At 57.4% G+C, this 16490-nt stretch overlaps 1 pseudogene; it reads right to left on the bottom strand.

Moving 5' to 3' along the window:
• Positions 1 to 3007: 3007 nt before the first annotated feature.
• Positions 3008 to 4915, bottom strand: LOC147976173 (uncharacterized; annotated as a pseudogene).
• Between the last annotated feature and the right edge of the window lie 11575 nt (positions 4916 to 16490).

The following is a 16490-nucleotide window of genomic DNA, read 5'->3' as shown; positions in this document are numbered from 1 at the left end:
CCCCAGCCAAGAACAGACCCTCGCGAGGCTATTCTTCCTTGTATTGTTCATCATCATCAGCCCAAGAGGCAATCCACCACACCACACACTGGAGTAGGGTATTACACCACTACGGTGGCCCGAACCAGTATAAACCCTGTGTCTCTTGTGTTGTTCTTTCCTTAGTTTTAGATCCTAGCATGGCGGAGGGGTGCAGGTAGGTAGGAGGCGAAATCTCCATGTGCACCCCAGTGTTCGAACCTCAAGGGTCTGCCGGAACCTGAAATCCGACACCTGCGGCGAAGAGGAGAAGGGAGGGCGAGGTGGTGCTGCTTGAGCCCAGGTCGCCTCCTACGGCTGCGCCCCTCTCCATGAGCAAAGGTGGGGACGGTGCTCATGCTTCTCCAGCCCGGTCATCCTCGCGAGGCGGGATGGAGCATCCTTGGGAGAATTCAGCCCACGAGGCCCCGCTGACTCGGGAGGTGCCAGAGTCTGGCTCGGGTGCTGAGGTCCAAGAGGCTCAAGAGCCTCTAGCCTCCCAGGCCATGGTGATGATGACGCCTCTTCCTCCTCCTTCTGCCATGTTACTGGCCCCAGGTTCCTCTGGTTCTCCTGACATCCTGGAGCAGCCCTTTCTGAGATGGCCCGCCTACAAGAAGATCTCCAGAGCGCCGAACCCCTCCTGGTGGCTGAGCGCCTGGATCTGGTCACTGGTTGGCTTCATTCTGATGTGTCCGTTGGGGAGGCGCTGAGCTAGGTCGCGGCGACCTCCGAGGGGGAGAAGCGAGCCGCAGCTCAGGAAGCATTTGCTCGTGAGGCGGTGCTGAAGGACGCCGAGGCCACCCAAGGTCTCTACCGAGTGCTGGAGGCCGAGCTGAAGATCCTACGTGAAGAACGTGCAGAAGATGCTCGTGGCTGTAAGACGGAGGAAGAGAGGATGAAGGCCCGGGAGGACGCCATCAAGGGTCGCGATGCCGAGCTGGAGTAGTTGGCGCAGGCGCAGGCCGCTGAGCGCGACCGGCTGGAGGAGCTAGAGCGAAAGGTGCAGGCGGAGAAAGCTGAACTTGAGACGAAGGCGAAGGTTCTGGCCGAGGACCACGTGGCCTTCGCGCTCCTCGAGAAGAGGTCTCGCGAGGCTCTGAAGACACGTTATGAGAAGGGCTTGGAGAAGCTGCTGGCCACCAATGAGGACGGCCCCGCCCAGCTGCTTCCCTACTTGGTCAAGGCGCTCAAGGAAGTCGTGGACGGCATCGGCCCCATGGCAGAGGAAGAGGCTCGCGTCCTTTCTTCAGCTGTGCTGACGCGCGTCTTCAGCCACCTCCATCTTCGTGATCCTGCCGCCCGCCTTGACGAGCTACTGGAGCCTGTGGACGACGAGTGCTACGCAGCTACCGCCGCAGCCATGAGGGGTCAGGTGGAGGCCCTGATGCAGAGGTTCGACGCCTTCGCCCCCGTGCCTTCGACCGGTGGTGCAGGTGAAGGCGACACCACCCAGGAGGGGGTGCCTTTTGCAGGTGCCGGTGGTATCCAGGGATGACTGGCTTGCGGCTCCTTTCCGGTTAAAACTCCTACAGCATGTAGCGTGCCTCGTGGAGGCGTTTAAACTTGTGTTTGATATTCGAAGAACAATATGTCTTGTAATATTTGCTTTGAGATTTTGCAATTTCCTTCCCATTTGCTTCATGTTCTACATCAGCAGAGCCCGACCCCGCGCATACCTCAGCCGCCATTGGGCCGACCGGATCACCAGGACAGACCACGGAGTGAGGGGCTACGTGGTTAGTTAGGCTCCTGGGTCGCGATGTCAGGAGTCCCCCTTGACGCGCAAGTAGCTTGTGGAAAGGAGATGCAAGGGCAGGTCTAGTGTTCTACGTCGGCATAGCCCGACCCCGGGCATACCTTAGCCACCATTGGGCCGACTGGATCACCAGGACGGACCAAAGAGTGAGGGGCTACGTGGTCAGTTAGGCTCCAGAGTCGCGATGCTCAGGAGTCCTCCTTGACGTTCAAACGACCTTCATACCTTAGCTCCGCTTGGGAGGGCATGCGACAACTAGGTCCGAGGGACCTGGTGGGGTGGCGTACGCTTGGGTGTGACCCGAGTGCAGCCCCCGTGCCCAGCCCCCTTGCGCGACTCTCCCGAGGGGAGGTGTTGCGATGATGCCAGACACCGAGCCCGGAGGCTCCCTGAGGTTGGTACGGCCGTGAGGCTGCCCTCGGTTGTTTATCACCAGGATGGACCATGGCGCTTCCGCACTTGCACGGGCATAGCCACTCCTCGGCAGTGTCGACTGCCAGCGCGGAGCATGGTGCTTCCACTGGTACGTGGGAGGGGAATCCCTACTGCGGAGAGCTCCCAGGGCATGTACAGCCCCGCCCTGACACGTAGCTCGCACGGCTGGGCTAGACGAGGTGTGTCTGGGCACTCGTGAGCCAGCGCAGGACTCACAAGGCCCTACCTCAAGGCGGGTTGCGACTGGTCTTGATTCTTGTTTGTTGTGGTGCTCCTGCGAGGTGGTTAGACAACCTGCGCCGGATGAATCTCCTGAGGTTATCGCGTGAGAAGGCCAAGCACCAACGGCCCCAGGAGGTGATGTGAACGGGACCGGCTCGCTAGACAGAGCTCAGACATTGGATTTATCGACACTACAGGGACGGGCCCGAACACAGACGTCGTGCCTAACCCTCTCACGCGAAGGGTCCTGAAGAAAGACGGTCGGCGCGCGGCTCCCATGGTGGGTGACAATAAAGCAAGTGACAATCATAGATATATTAAGCATGGAAAGCAAACTGGCCACTGGGTCAGGCCCGAGCGGCTTGGGGATGATGCAGCCCGAGGGGGCCCCCAGCAAGGTAAACTAAAGACATAAATAAGAAGGGATACATGCCACAGGGACGGACCCACGCGGTCTGGGAATGATGCAGCCCTGAGGGTGCTCCCAGCTAAATAAACTTGGAAAATGTCACCTGATTCTGTTGATGAAGTGGTGTTGAGGTAGCTGAAGGTACGCGGGGAAGGGGTTGCTCCTCACGAGCAGCCGGGGCCTCGAGCCTCGGGAGGCTTTATGGGCCTAGGCGGTTCCTTGAGGACCGTCGCCATCTCTTCCAGGACTGCATGATGCCTGGCCTCCTGACCTGCCATGACGCTCTGCGGGTGGCACTGGAAGGCAGCAGTCACGCTCGACAGGCCCAACGACATGCGAACATAGCTGTGAGGTGGACCCTCGCAGCGTCCAGCACGCGAAGTCCAGAAGCGCTCCTGAGATGCGGCGCGGTTGAGCCCTGGGATGTGGATGCAGACGCGCAGCTCACCACCCTCGCCGGGGTAGGGAGCAGCGCCAGGTGAGCGGCGATCGCCGCGCATGGCCCTCGCATCCTGCAGTTCCTGAGTGGTCTTGGTAATGAACTCCTGAGCGCTGGGCGCTCCTTGCCCTGTGTCCTCCAGAGGGAAACATGCCACGAAGCACACCTCCAAATGGTGCCCGAGCGCCTCCCTCGTAATGTTGGCAAGGTCTGAGGCCCTCCAGAAGAGATCCCCCGAGCCCTGCCCGAGGAGGGCCCCGGGCGCGCCTTCGTATGCGACGGAGGGAGGTGCCCCAGGTGCGGGTGCTGATCCTGATGTATCACCACTTGCGGCACCGTTCTCCTGAGGCCTAGCACGGAGTAACTGCTTCTTCTTCTTGGGGATGGCCTCAGGAGGGTACTCGCCCTTGCTGTCGGGGTCGTCGATTGCTGCAGCTTGGAAGGCATGATCGAGGGAGCACACCGCGTCTCTTTCTTCGCAGGGGACTGTGATGACTCCGCCGCTTCCTGGCATCTTGAGGACGTTGTAGCCGTGGTGGGTCACCGCCATGAACTTAGCTAGGGCTGGATACACGAGGATGGCGTTGTACGACAGACAGATGTGGGCAATGTCAAAGTCGATGAGCTCGGTGTGGTAGTTGTCGCGCTATCCGAAGGTGACTGGGAGGCGGACCTGACCTATCGGGGTGGTGGAGCCGTCGGTCACTCCTGAGAAAGGCTTGGTAGGCTAAAGCTGATCGTAGGGCACTTGAAGGTTGTCGAATATCTCGATGGACATGACGTTAATCCCTGCGCCGCCGTCGATGAGAGTCTTGGTGACTTGCACGTTGCTGATGACGGGTGAACAGAGCATCGGGAGAGTGACAGCGGTGGCCGCGCCCTTGAGCTGGTCTGCCGAGCTGAAGGTAATAGCGCACTTGGACCACCTGAGCGGGCGAGTAGCCTCGATCTTGGGGAGGACTGCGTTCACCTCGCGAGCAAACTGCTTGAAGATACGCTATGAGGCTGGGTCTTGAGCTCTGCCCAAGATGCAGGCGATAGCACGCGGCTCCTGGAAGCACCCAACCCCCTCGTCTTGATGGTGGTCGTCGTTCCTTCTTGGTGGTGGCGGCAGTGGAGAAAGCCCAGCATTGCCCTGAGGACGGTGCTCGCGAGGCTGATCCCTCTTGGCACCTTCGCGAGGCTGATCCTGCCAGCGGTCCTCACGAGGCTGGTCGTACCACTCTTGGCGTGGGCCCCGGTCGTCCCAGCGACCTTTGTCATGTCCTCCTCCTCGGCCGTAGCCTCGGTCATTGTGATCGGGGCGTCGACCGAAGTGTCCGTCGCGAATAGCCCTGAGCTCTTGACAATCATTGGTGTTGTGGCTGTGCACGTTGTGGAAGGCGCAGAACAGTCGGCTGCTCTTGGATGACTCAGGCTGGTCCCTGCCACGCTTCGTGTCCGGCTCTGCCGCGAGTACGGCTGCTTCCTTGCGCTTCACGTCCTTGGCCTTGGCTTTCTTCTCCTCCAGGTCGGTAGCTGGGAGCTCGAGAAGGGAAAGGCGCCCTTCCTCAGCCCTTGCGCACTTGGTCGCCAGGTTTAACAACTCCAGGGATGTGCACAGCTCCTCGCGGATGGTGAGCTCCTCCTTCATATTGACGTCGCGGACGCCATCGGAGAACGCAGAGATGATGGCCTCGTCTGTCACCTTGGGGATCTTGAGACGAACGTTGTTGAAGCGCTGGATGTACTTCTGGAGGGTTTCCCCTGGTTGTTGCTTGATGCGGCGTAGGTCACCTGCGGCCGGAGGGCGGTCGCGAGTGCCCTGGAAGTTGGCGACGAAGCGGTCGCGCATCTTGTTCCAGGAAGAGATGGAGCCTGGAGGCAGGTTCAGGAGCTATGGCGTGCGCCATCCCTGAGAGCCATGGGGAACTAGTTCGCCATGACTTTCTCGTCGCCGTTGGCCGCCTCGATGCTCAGCTCGTAGAGCTGCAGGAACCCCGCGGGGTCGGGGGTGCCGTCGTAGCGCGGAGGCAGGTCTGGCTTGAACTTTCCTGGCCAGGCGATGCTACGCAGCAAGGGGGTGAAAGCGCGGCAGCCCATGGTGGCCACCGGGACCCTTTGCTGATGCGGAGCCTGGTCTTGATGCCCTCGCACCACCATCACAGGTGGCGCACAGTCTTGTCGCAGCGGCGTCGGGAGTGCAGGAGCATTTTCTTGCGGACGAGGGACTTCTTAGCAACTTCCTTCTTCGCGTACAGGCGCCCGACGCGGTGGGTCATGCCGGGGGGGCACGCCTTGGTGCCAGGGCGCCGTCTTGGGGCAGAGGTGGTGGAGGCGCTCCATGAGCCACATCGCCCGCGGTTGGCGGAGGGTGAGGCAGCGAGAGGGATGACACAAGGGAGCCCCCTGTGGCACTCACAAGCTCGGCGATGCGGTTGAGCCAGTCCTCGTAGAGGTTGTTGATGGGGCCGTAGCGCAGGAGTTCGCGCGCCATGCACAGCGTGGCCTGCCCGTCTGTGGGAGCACGACGGGCGTGAGACGATGAGCCGGCCGGGGTCAGCGATGGAGTGGCGGTGCGGCCGTCCCGCCGCACCGAGGAGTGCAGCGAGGAGGCTTGCTCCTCGTTCCCCACTGGGCCCATGACGGCGTTGGCAGCAGGCGACGGAGAACGGCGGGGTGGCCCGCCGACAGGAGCCGTCTGAACGACGCTGGCGGCAAGGGCGGCCCAGCGCTCAGCGCGAGCTCGGCGAGTGTCTGACATGGAGGTGACGAAGCGACGGGATGCGGAATGATGGAAGGAAAGCTTCGGCGCACCCCTACCTGGCGCGCCAAATGTCGGATCTTGGGTTCCGGCAAAACCCTCAAGGTTTGAACACTGGGGTGCGCCCGAAGATCTCCCCCTACCAACTCACGCCCTCAACCTCGCCACGATGTCTAAGCTTAGCTCGATGAACTCGCAACACAAGAGACACAAGATTTATACTGGTTCGGGACACCATTGTGGGGTAATACCCTACTCCAGTGTGGTGTGGTGGATTGCCTCTCGAGCTGAGGATGAATAGTATAAGGGGAAGAACAGCCTCCTGAGGTGAGGTGTTCTTGTGCTTGGTGGGTGTGTGGATGGGTTGGATCTATTCCAGGATGAGATGGCTGAGGCTCCGTTCCTTTGTCCCCCCGTCTCTCTGTGGTGGCTAATCCTATTTATAGAGGCCCTGGTCCTCTCCCCAAATATTGAGCGGGAAGGGAGCCAACAATGGCCATTGAAAGGGGATAGCTAGTACAAGTTATCCTGACAAAAGCGGTCTTCGCCTGCCAAAGGCTCTGGTGGTGACGCCGCCTTGGGCTCGATGGTGACCTCCGTCTTGCCGTCCTGCTGGTCTTGGTCTCGTTGCACCGATATTGAAACCTTTGCTTGACGCCTTGGTACTCCTCGCCTGTGCTTGCCTCCTTAGCACTAAAGAGGAAACAAGGACACTGTGCACGCTGGCGCCCGCCTGGCGCCCGCCTAGTCTCGATCATCATGGCTCATGTCATTGGAACCTCGCGAGGTTTGCCTTGCCATGATCTCTCCGCCCCTCGCGAGCCAGTCTATTGAGGCCGCTCCCGAGGATGTCTTGTGTCGTCCGCCTCGCGAGGCTTGGCCCCTCGCGAGGGTCTTGAATGCTTGTTGGTGAAGATGGGCCGTACGGGCCCGCCTACAGAGCCATGCCGTGGGTCGCAGGCAGGCAAGTATGGGGACCCCCGTTCCCAGAACACCGACACTTTATGGTATGAAATGCAATCGCCATGTGGTTGCTTCACTTTATCGCTACATGTTAGCAATAGTAGTAGAAGCAATAGTTGGTGAGATGACCACAACGCTGCGATGGAGATCAAGGTGTCAAGCCGGTGACGATGGAGATCATGACGATGCTTTGGAGATGGAGATCAAAAGCACAAGATGATGATGACCATAACATGTCACATATTTTGATTGCATGTGATGTTTATCTTATATGCATCTTATTTTGCTTAGAATGATGGTAGCATTATAAGATGGTCCCTTCACTAAATTTCAAGGTAAAAGTGTTCTCCCTGAGTATGCATCGTTGCTATAGTTAGTCGTTTTAAGACACCACGTGATGATCGGGTGTGATAGACTCTACGTTCACATACAATGGGTGTAAGACAGTTTTACAGATGCATAATACTTGGGTTAAACTTGACGAGCCTAGCATGTACAGACATGGCCTCAGAACACTGAAGACCAAAAGGTCGAACGTGAATCATATAGTAGATATGATCAACATAGAGATGTTCACCATTGATGACTATGCCATCTCACGTGATGATCAGACGTGGGTTAGTTGATTTGGATCACGCATCACTTAGATGACTTGGGGGATGCCTATTTAAGTGGGAGTTCATTAGTAATTTCATTAATTGAACTTAATTTATCATGAACTTTGTTCTGATAGTATTTGCATATCTATGTTATAGATTAATAGTTCTCTATTTAGCTCCCTTATTTTTTATATGATCCTAGAGAAACTAATTTGAAAGATGATAGTGGCAATGATGCGGACTGGGTCTGTGATCTCGGGATTATCCTCATTGCTGCACAGAAGAATTATGTCCTTGATGCACCGCTAGGTGACAGACCTATTGCAGGAGCATATGTAGATGTTATGAACGTTTGACAAGCTCGATGTGATGACTACTTGATAGTTTAGTGCACCATACTTTACGGCTTAGAATCGAGGGTTCTAAGACGTTTTGAATACCATGGAACATATGAGATGTTCCAAGAACTGAAATTGGTATTTCAGACTTATGCCTGTGTTGAGAGGTATGAGACCTCTGACAAGTACTTTGCCTACAAGATGGACGAGAATAGCTCAGCTAGTGAGCATGTACTCAGAATGTCTGTGTCGTGGGATATCCATGACCACCTATGGGACCGGGGGGACCCTTGCTGGTTCAGCAGGGGGACGTCGCGTTGCACAAAGAGCAGACCAGCGCACGACAACACGACAGAGAGCACACAAGCAATTTACCTAGGTCCAAACCGCCGTGAGGCGTAAAACCCTACTCCTGCTTTGGTGGATTGATGGTGGAATGGAGGTGGTGAATCAAAGTACACTTGCCCGACAGGGGTTGCCTAAGGGCAGCAGCGACTACGCGCGTATGAGGGTATGGGTTCATCAAGTTTCCAACCCTTTCTATGGTTGCCATGGGCCTCCTTTTATAGATTAAGGGGTCACCAAAATGGCAAAGTAGTCATTATGCATTGATATGATAGCGAACAGTGCTATCATACCTAACTCTGCAGGCTGACATGGCGCATTAAATGCACCACTTAGTGTCACATCACTGGTCGCCTTGCAAGGCTTGGTGGGCTATCTTGCCAGCTCCGCGCCTGTTCTCTTGGCACGTCGCAGGACGGGTGTCACCTGTGGATTTCTTCTGTAGGAAATGGCTGCCATGTGGCGAATGGTTGCCACTCAATCATCTTGCAGCTTGACACCACACTGATGGACGACGTGGGTCATGCTGGAGTGGTTGGTGAGGCAGTTTTGCCTCCACGAGCCCCGGCAGGGCCCTGCCGGGGTGCCTTGGTCATTTTCTTCTGGGGGTGGCCTTGCCCCTTGCCGGGCTCGCCTTCCCGGCAAGGGAGGCCCTTTTCCTTGGCGATATCTTGCTTCTCTGGCTTGGCCTTAGTCTCTCTGAGTTGCATGTTGGTCCTTCGAATCTCTTGATTTCTTGTATCTTGACTTGGGTTGGTGCTTCAATCTTGGTCTCGTGCCTGTGCATAGTCTAGGCAACAGACCCAGGGTTTGTTGCACCGACAGAAGCCCCTGAGCCTGCCCCAAACGCGCTGTTGAGCATCATCGGGGTAGGGCCTAATAAGTGCACATGCATGGTTGAGGAAGGCGTTGGTCTCTTGAAGTCTCCTTCACTTCTTCATATGCCTTGATTCCACCCCGTGCGTGGTGTAAAGCCAATAGTGGTGGGGCCGCTCCAGTAATGGCCCGTGAATGACTTTAACGCACGGGGTAGAAACTACCAATTTACACTTCCCATAGCGCGCCCTTATCCTTGGCCACGTATGCTGCATGCATCATGCGGGGTAGTTAATGGAGGCGCGTGGCGCGAGAGAGTATCATGATGAGGGCCCGATCGCCTTGAATTGGCGGAGGAGGGCTGTGGCCGCCCATTGATGGAGCAGTTGCCCTCCCTGCCCGACCTATAAAAGGGAGGGGCGGAGGAGGGCGGAGCCATCCATCTTTGCATCCCCCTTCTTTTTATCTTTTGCTTCTGCTGGCTATGTTGAAGAGAGGGGTGAGGGAGTCCTGGACTAAGGGGTCCTCGGGCGTCCGGCCTGTTATCCATGGGCCGGACTGATGGGCTGTGAAGACATGAAGGCCGAAGACTGTACCTGTGTCCGGATTGGACTCTCCTTGGCGTGGAAGGCAAGCTTGGCGACCGACTATGAAGATTCCTTCTTATGTAACCGACTCTATGTAAACCCTAGATCCCCCCGGTGTTTATATAAAACGGAGGGGTTAGTTCGGAAAGGATATACTCATTACCAGAGTCATACAGGCTAGGCTTCTAGGGTTTAGCCATTACGATCTCATGGTAGATCAACTCTTGTAACACTCATATTCATCAAGATCAATCAAGCAGGACGTAGGGTATTACCTCCATAGAGAGGGCCCGAACCTGGGTAAACATCGTGTCCCTTGTCTCCTGTTACCATCGATCCTAGATGCATAGTTCGGGACCCCCTACCCGAGATCCACCGGTTTTGACACCGACATTGGTGCTTTCATTGAGAGTTCCACTGTGCCGTCAACGAAAGGTTCGATGGCCCCTTCAATCGTCTATAGTGATGCTGTCCAAGGAGAAACCTTCCTCCCCGGACAGATTTTTGTATTCGGCGGCTTCGTACTGCAGGCCAACTCGCTTGGCCATCTGGAGCAGTTCGATAGCTATGCCCCCGGCCACCAGATCAGATTCGGAAGCTTGAACTACGTCGCGGATATCCGTGGAGACTTGATCTTCAATGGATTTGAGACCGCAGCGATCGCTCCCTCTCGCCCCGATGAACATGACTTAAATCTGTCATCAAATCACATCCAGGAGATGGTCCCTGTTGCTACAACGGCCTTAGAACCAGAGCAAATCGTGCCATCTGAGGCCACAGAGTCCGTGATGTTTGAGCCACACACGGACCCGGCACCCCGCAATATTTGCGTCAATGGAACTCCGGACTCGTCTCCGGCTATAAGTTCCAAACCATGTACGCTTGCGGACACCGAGCTAGATCGGTTATCGATCTTTGAATTCAGCGCCGCAGATGTTTTTCAGCACTCAACTTTGGGCGATGTGCTAAATTCTTTCTGGCTCGAGCTAGGGGCTGACGACGGAGAATTTTGCTTCCCACCCGCCACCCACTTCATAGCCACTGTCGAGGACTTAATCGACATGCTCGCTCCTAGCTCCGCAGACATCGACGATATATACGACGATGCCGATAAGGAGCAAGGCCAAAACCCGCCAGTAAGCAGGCACGAGACGGACACCCCTTCACATGATGTGTACATGATCGATACACTTAAAAAGCCTCGCGGCAAAGACAAGGGAGATCCATTTAAAAATCATGAGTCACAGCCTAAGTTCCGGCGCCCCAAACGCTGCCCCAAGTCACGGCGCAGCAACAATGGCACTGGAGAAAATAGTACTCCAGACGGCGCCGAAAGCAATGAAGACCCTGTGGGAGCAACATCCGAGCAGGAGGAACAAGAAAACGGGCAAGCCAGCCCCAACGAACAGGCCCTGCCCAGCGACGGTTCGGAAGACAACAACTACCTTCCGCTCACCGAAGATGAGGTAAGCCTCGGCGACGAAGACTTCATCGTACCCGAAGAGCCCCTCGAACAGGAGCGCTTCAAGCGCAGGCTGATAGCTACGGCAAGGAGCCTAAAAAAGAAGCAGCAACAGCTTCAAGCTAACCAAGACCTACTCAACGACAGATGGACCAAAGTCCTGGTCGCCGAAGAATATGGCCTTAGTAGCCTAGACAAAGGCCACACAAAGAAAATATTGCTATACCAGTCCGATGAAGGGGCGTTGGAGCCCATACCATCGTCACACAATGTGGAAGGTCACCGGCAACTCTGTCCGGATAAAGCGGCAACTCAAGCCGAACACCAGACTGCCCCACCTCACCGTAAAGGCAGGAACAACACATGTCACGATTGTAGAGAGCCTCGGACAATAGAGGAGGACACGCAAGACCGATCTACGGATCGCAAAAGCATGGTTCAACAAGCGATGACGGCTACCTATCCGGACGTATCAAACCTCGCCACGCCCGATCCGAAAATCGCAAAGGGACTCCTTCGGAGTTACGTCGTAGTGTGGCCTAACATAGAGGCGCCGCACACCCGCTTTGCTTCACTGATGAAGTAATGGATCAGGAATTCCCTGAAGGATTCAAACCCATCAATATTGAACCGTACGACGGGACAACCGATCCCGCAGTATGGATAGAAGATTTCATCCTCCACATCCACATGGCCCGTGGGGACGACATCCATGCCATTAAATACCTCCCACTAAAACTAAAAGGGCCAGCTCGGTACTGGTTAAACAGCCTGCTTGAAAACTCCATAGGCAGCTGGGAGGACTTGGGAGAGGCCTTCCCCGATAACTTCCAAGGAACACATGTCCGGCCACCGGATGCCGATGACCTAAGTCAAATTGTCCAACAGCCCGGAGAATCAGCCAGGGAGCTCTGGATTCAGTTCTTAGTCAAAAAGAACCAAATCATCGACTACCCGGACGTGGAAGCCCTTGCGGCTTTCAGACACCGCGTCCGGGACGAATGGCTTGCACACCACCTCGGCCAAGAAGGACCTAAATCCATGACACCCCTCACTGCTCTGATGACCCGCTTTTGCTAGGGAGAAGACAGCTGGCTCGCTCGTAGAAGCAACAGTTGTCGGCACTCTGGGAATGGGGGTCCCCAGACTTGCCTGCCTGCGGCCTGTGGCGTGGCTCAAAGGGGGGCCCAGCACGGCCCATCTTCATCAACACAGACTTAAGACCCTCACGAGGGGCCAAGCCTCGCGGGGCGGATGACACGGAGCTTCCTCAGGCACGGCCTCACCAGGCTGGCTCGCGAGGAGGCGGAGAGATCAAGGCGGGGTACCTCACGAGGAGCCCGTGACGCAAGCCATGACGACCAAGGGCGCCAGGCGGGCGCCAGCCTGCGCAGTGTCCTCCTTTCCCCTTTGGTGCAAAGGGGGCAAGCGCAGCCGCGGAGTACCGAGGCATCAGGCAAAGGTTGCCATTTCAGTGCAACAAGACCTAGACCAGGAGGACTGCAGGACGGAGGTCATCGTGGAGCCCAAGACGGCGTCACCACCAGAGCTTTGTGCAGGTGAGGACCAACTTTAGTCAGGATAAGTGTACTAGATGTTCCCCTTCAAAATGGCCAATTGTTGGCGCCCTTCCCGCTCAATATTTGGGAAGAGGCCCAGGGCCTTTGCATATAAATAGGACCGGCCACCCATAGGGTAGGGGGGATCGGATCGAAATCAGAGAGAGAGAAGGGTGACTGAACTCCTCCTAGCAGTTCGTCCCCCCCAGCAAAGAACAGACCCTCGCGAGGCTGTTCTTCCTTGTATTTTTCATCATCATCAGCCCAAGAGGCAATCCACCACACCACACACTGGAGTAGGGTATTACACCACAACGGTGGCCCGAACCAGTATAACCCTGTGTCTCTTGTGTTGTTCTTTCCATAGCTTAGATCTTAGCAAGGCGGAGGGGTGCAGGTAGGTAGAAGGCGAAATCTCCGCACGCACCCCAGTATTCGAACCTCAAGGGTCTGCCGGAACCCGAAATCCGACATTTGGCGCGCCAGGTAGGGGTGCACCAGAGTTTTCCCTTCCGCCACCACCATGACCTGCCTCGCGATGAGTAGCGCGTCGCCCGCTCCGGCCGCCGGCGCCATCACAGGGGCCAGGGGGCTCCGAGCCCTCGCCACAGCCCTGCAACGGTTACGGTGGCCAGACAAGTTCAAGCCAATGACGCTGCCGTGCTACGGTGGCGCGACTGATCCGCTGGCCTTCTTGCTGGCGTACGAGGAGGTCAACCTCGAAGCTGGAGGTGACAATAGGGTCATGGCCAACTGGCTCCCCATGGCCCTCATCGGCGCTCTGCGCGCATGGCTGCTCCACCTGCCGGCAGCCTCCGTGGCCTCTTGGGAAGAGCCCCGCGGCCTCTTCCCCGCCCATCACGCTACACCAACACCCCCGGTCGTCGCGGCCCTCCTGGGCGGCTCGCAGGCGCCGCCTACAAGTCACCACGTCAAGTCATTCATCCGCCGGGTCAGCGCCGCTTCCACGCGGCTGGGGGCTCTCCCGGACCGGGCGGCGCCCAAGGCCGGCCTGACCTTCAGCTCGGAGGACCACCCCTCCAACTCGGCCTGCTCGGGTGCGCTCCCCATGCTGTGCACCCCACCATCTGCCAGGTGGCCATCACCAGAACTCTCATCGATGGCGGTGCGGGCCTCAGCATGCTCTCGGTCGAGGCCTTCAACCTCCTCTGCATACCCCTGGAACGGCTGCAACCCAGCCGGCCCTTCTCAGGGGCAGATCATCCAGCTCCTTGGGAAAGATCCGGCTCCCAGTAACCTTCGGCACCTACAGCAACTTCCGCACGGAGCTGGTCGACTTCGACATCGCCCCCATCGGCCTCCCCTACAACGCCATCCTTGGCTACCCAGCGCTGGCCCAGTTCATGGCCGTGACGCACCCGGCGTACAACCTCATGAAGATGCCCGGGAGCAGCGGTGTCCTCATCGTGCACCGGGACACCGGAGACGCGCTGCGGGTGCTCAAGCTCGCCTTCAAGACGGCGGCGTCGGCACAGCCCGCCGACTCGGAGACCCCCGAGCCCAAGGGGGCTGCACCCGCCAAGAAGAAAAAGTTGTTCACCCGAGACAAAGCAGAAACCAAGCAGATACCCGTCGATGAGGACGGGTCCACCAACGCCACTTTCACCATAGGCGCCAACCTCGAACCCGAGCAGGAGGAGGCCCTGGTCGGGTTCCTGCGCGCGAACAAGAAGGTATTCGCTTGGGAGCCTGACCAGTTGGCGGGGATCCCTAGGAGTGTAATCGAGCATCACCTCAACGTGTGCCCCAACGTGCGCCCTGTGAAGTAGAAGGTAAGGCGGCAGTCCACAGAAAAGCAGGCCTTCATCGTCCAAGAGACCCGCAAATTAGAAGCCGCTGGGGTCATTCGCGAGGTCCGATACCCGGATTGGTTGGCCAACCCTGTCGTTGGGCCAAAGAAGGGAGGGAAGGAGCGCATGTGTGTCGACTTCACCAACCTCAACAAGGCATGCCCGCAAGATCCGTTCCCGCTCCCCCGCATCGACCAGATCGTCGATTCCACCGCGGAATGCAACCTGCTATTCTTCTTGGATGCCTTCTCCGGGTATTACTAGATCAAGATGGCGGTAGAGGACGTCGAAAACACAGCCTTCCTAACCTCGTGTGGGGTGTACTGCTACACATGCATGTCATTCGGGTTGTGTAACGCAGGGGCGACCTTTCAGCGGCTGATGCACATCACCTTGGGCCCGTAGCTCGGGAAGAATGTTGAGGCTTACATTGATGACATTGTGGTAAAGTCTCGGGAGGCCAGGACCCTGATACAAGACCTGGAGGAGACCTTCGCGAGCCTCAACGCAGTGAACCTACGGCTCAACACAGAGAAGTGTGTGTTCGGAGTCCCCTCGGGCAAGCTCTTGGGTTTCCTCGTGTCCCACCGAGGCATCGAGGCTAACCCGGAAAAGGTCAAGGCGGTCGAGGACATGAGCCCGCCAAAGACCCTCAGAGAAATGCAGAAGCTCACTGGGCGCGTGACCGCGCTAGGGCGCTTCATCTCCAAGTTGGGGGAGCGAGCGCTGCCTTTCTTCCAGCTAATGAAGAAAAAGGGGCCCTTTTAGTGGACTGAAGAGGCCGACAAGGCGTCCCAGGATCTCAAGAGATACCTGACCAGCCCACCGGTCATGGTGGCTCCGTGCCCTCAAGAGCCCCTGGTGCTTTACCTGGACGCCACTCCCTACTCCGCCAGCGCAGCCCTGGTGGCGGTTAGAGAGGAGCGTCGCATCAAAACCACAGCAGCAGCCCGGGACAAGGCAAAACAGGAACAAGGAAGGCCCACAGAAACCGCCACCGCAGCTGAGGAGGATCAGCCGCCGCAGAGGAGTGCACCGGAGGCGGGAGAGGCCCCTCTCCCAGATGGCCAGCCTCAGGAGGCCTCATCGCCTCAGGATGCGCCATGGTGTCCCAAGGGAGCCACCAACACGGACGCACCCAACCTCGTTGAGCACCCAGTGTACTTCGTCAGCACGGTGTTGCGGGACGTGAGGGCACGGTACCCCATGCCTCAGAAACTCCTCCTCGCGCTACTGGTAGCCTCGCGCAAGCTGCGGCACTATTTTTAGGGTCACCCCATCAAGGTCATCTCGTCATACCCCCTGGAGAGAGTGCTCAGGAGCCCTAACTCAGCTGGAAGGGTCGTTGAGTGGAACATAGAACTGCAAGCGTTTCAGCTCGAATTCAGCACGACCAGAGTCATCAAGGGAGCAGCATTGGCGGATTTTGTGGCAAAATGGATGGAGGCACCAGGCCTCAAGGCCGGCGAGGATCGGTCCCTCTCCCCGGGAAGCAAGGCATCAGAAGGCTGGGTCATGTACTTCGATGGGGCGTTCTCCAGGCATGGCGCTGGGGCTGGGGTGGTGCTTATATCGCCCACTCAGGACAAGCTCTACTACGCTGTGCAGCTCTGTTTCCAGCAAGGTGAAAAGGTCTCCAACAACATAGCGGAGTATGAAGGTTTAATAGCAGGCTTGAAGGCCGCAGCTGCCCTGGGGGTGAAACGCCTCACCATCAAGGGCGATTCGCAACTCCTTGTCAATTTCTCCAACAAGGTGTACGAGCCGAAAGATGAGCACATGGAAGCCTACCTTGCGGAGGTCCGCAGGATGGAGAAGCAGTTCTGGGGGTTGGAGTTGCAGCATGTGCCCCGTGGCACCAATCAGGAGGCCGACGACATTGCCAAACGGGCGTCCAGGCGGTTACCTCAGGAGCCTGGCGTTTTCGAGGAGCGGCTCTTCAAGCCCTCAGCCCTGCCGTCATTGTCAAAAATGGCTCAACCTCG

The sequence above is a fragment of the Triticum urartu genome, chromosome 4A, assembly GCF_056163025.1.
Source record: "Triticum urartu cultivar PI428250 chromosome 4A, HENAU_Tu73, whole genome shotgun sequence".
In the NCBI taxonomy this organism is placed as follows: domain Eukaryota; kingdom Viridiplantae; phylum Streptophyta; class Magnoliopsida; order Poales; family Poaceae; genus Triticum; species Triticum urartu.
This window is presented reverse-complemented; position numbering and strand designations above follow the sequence as displayed.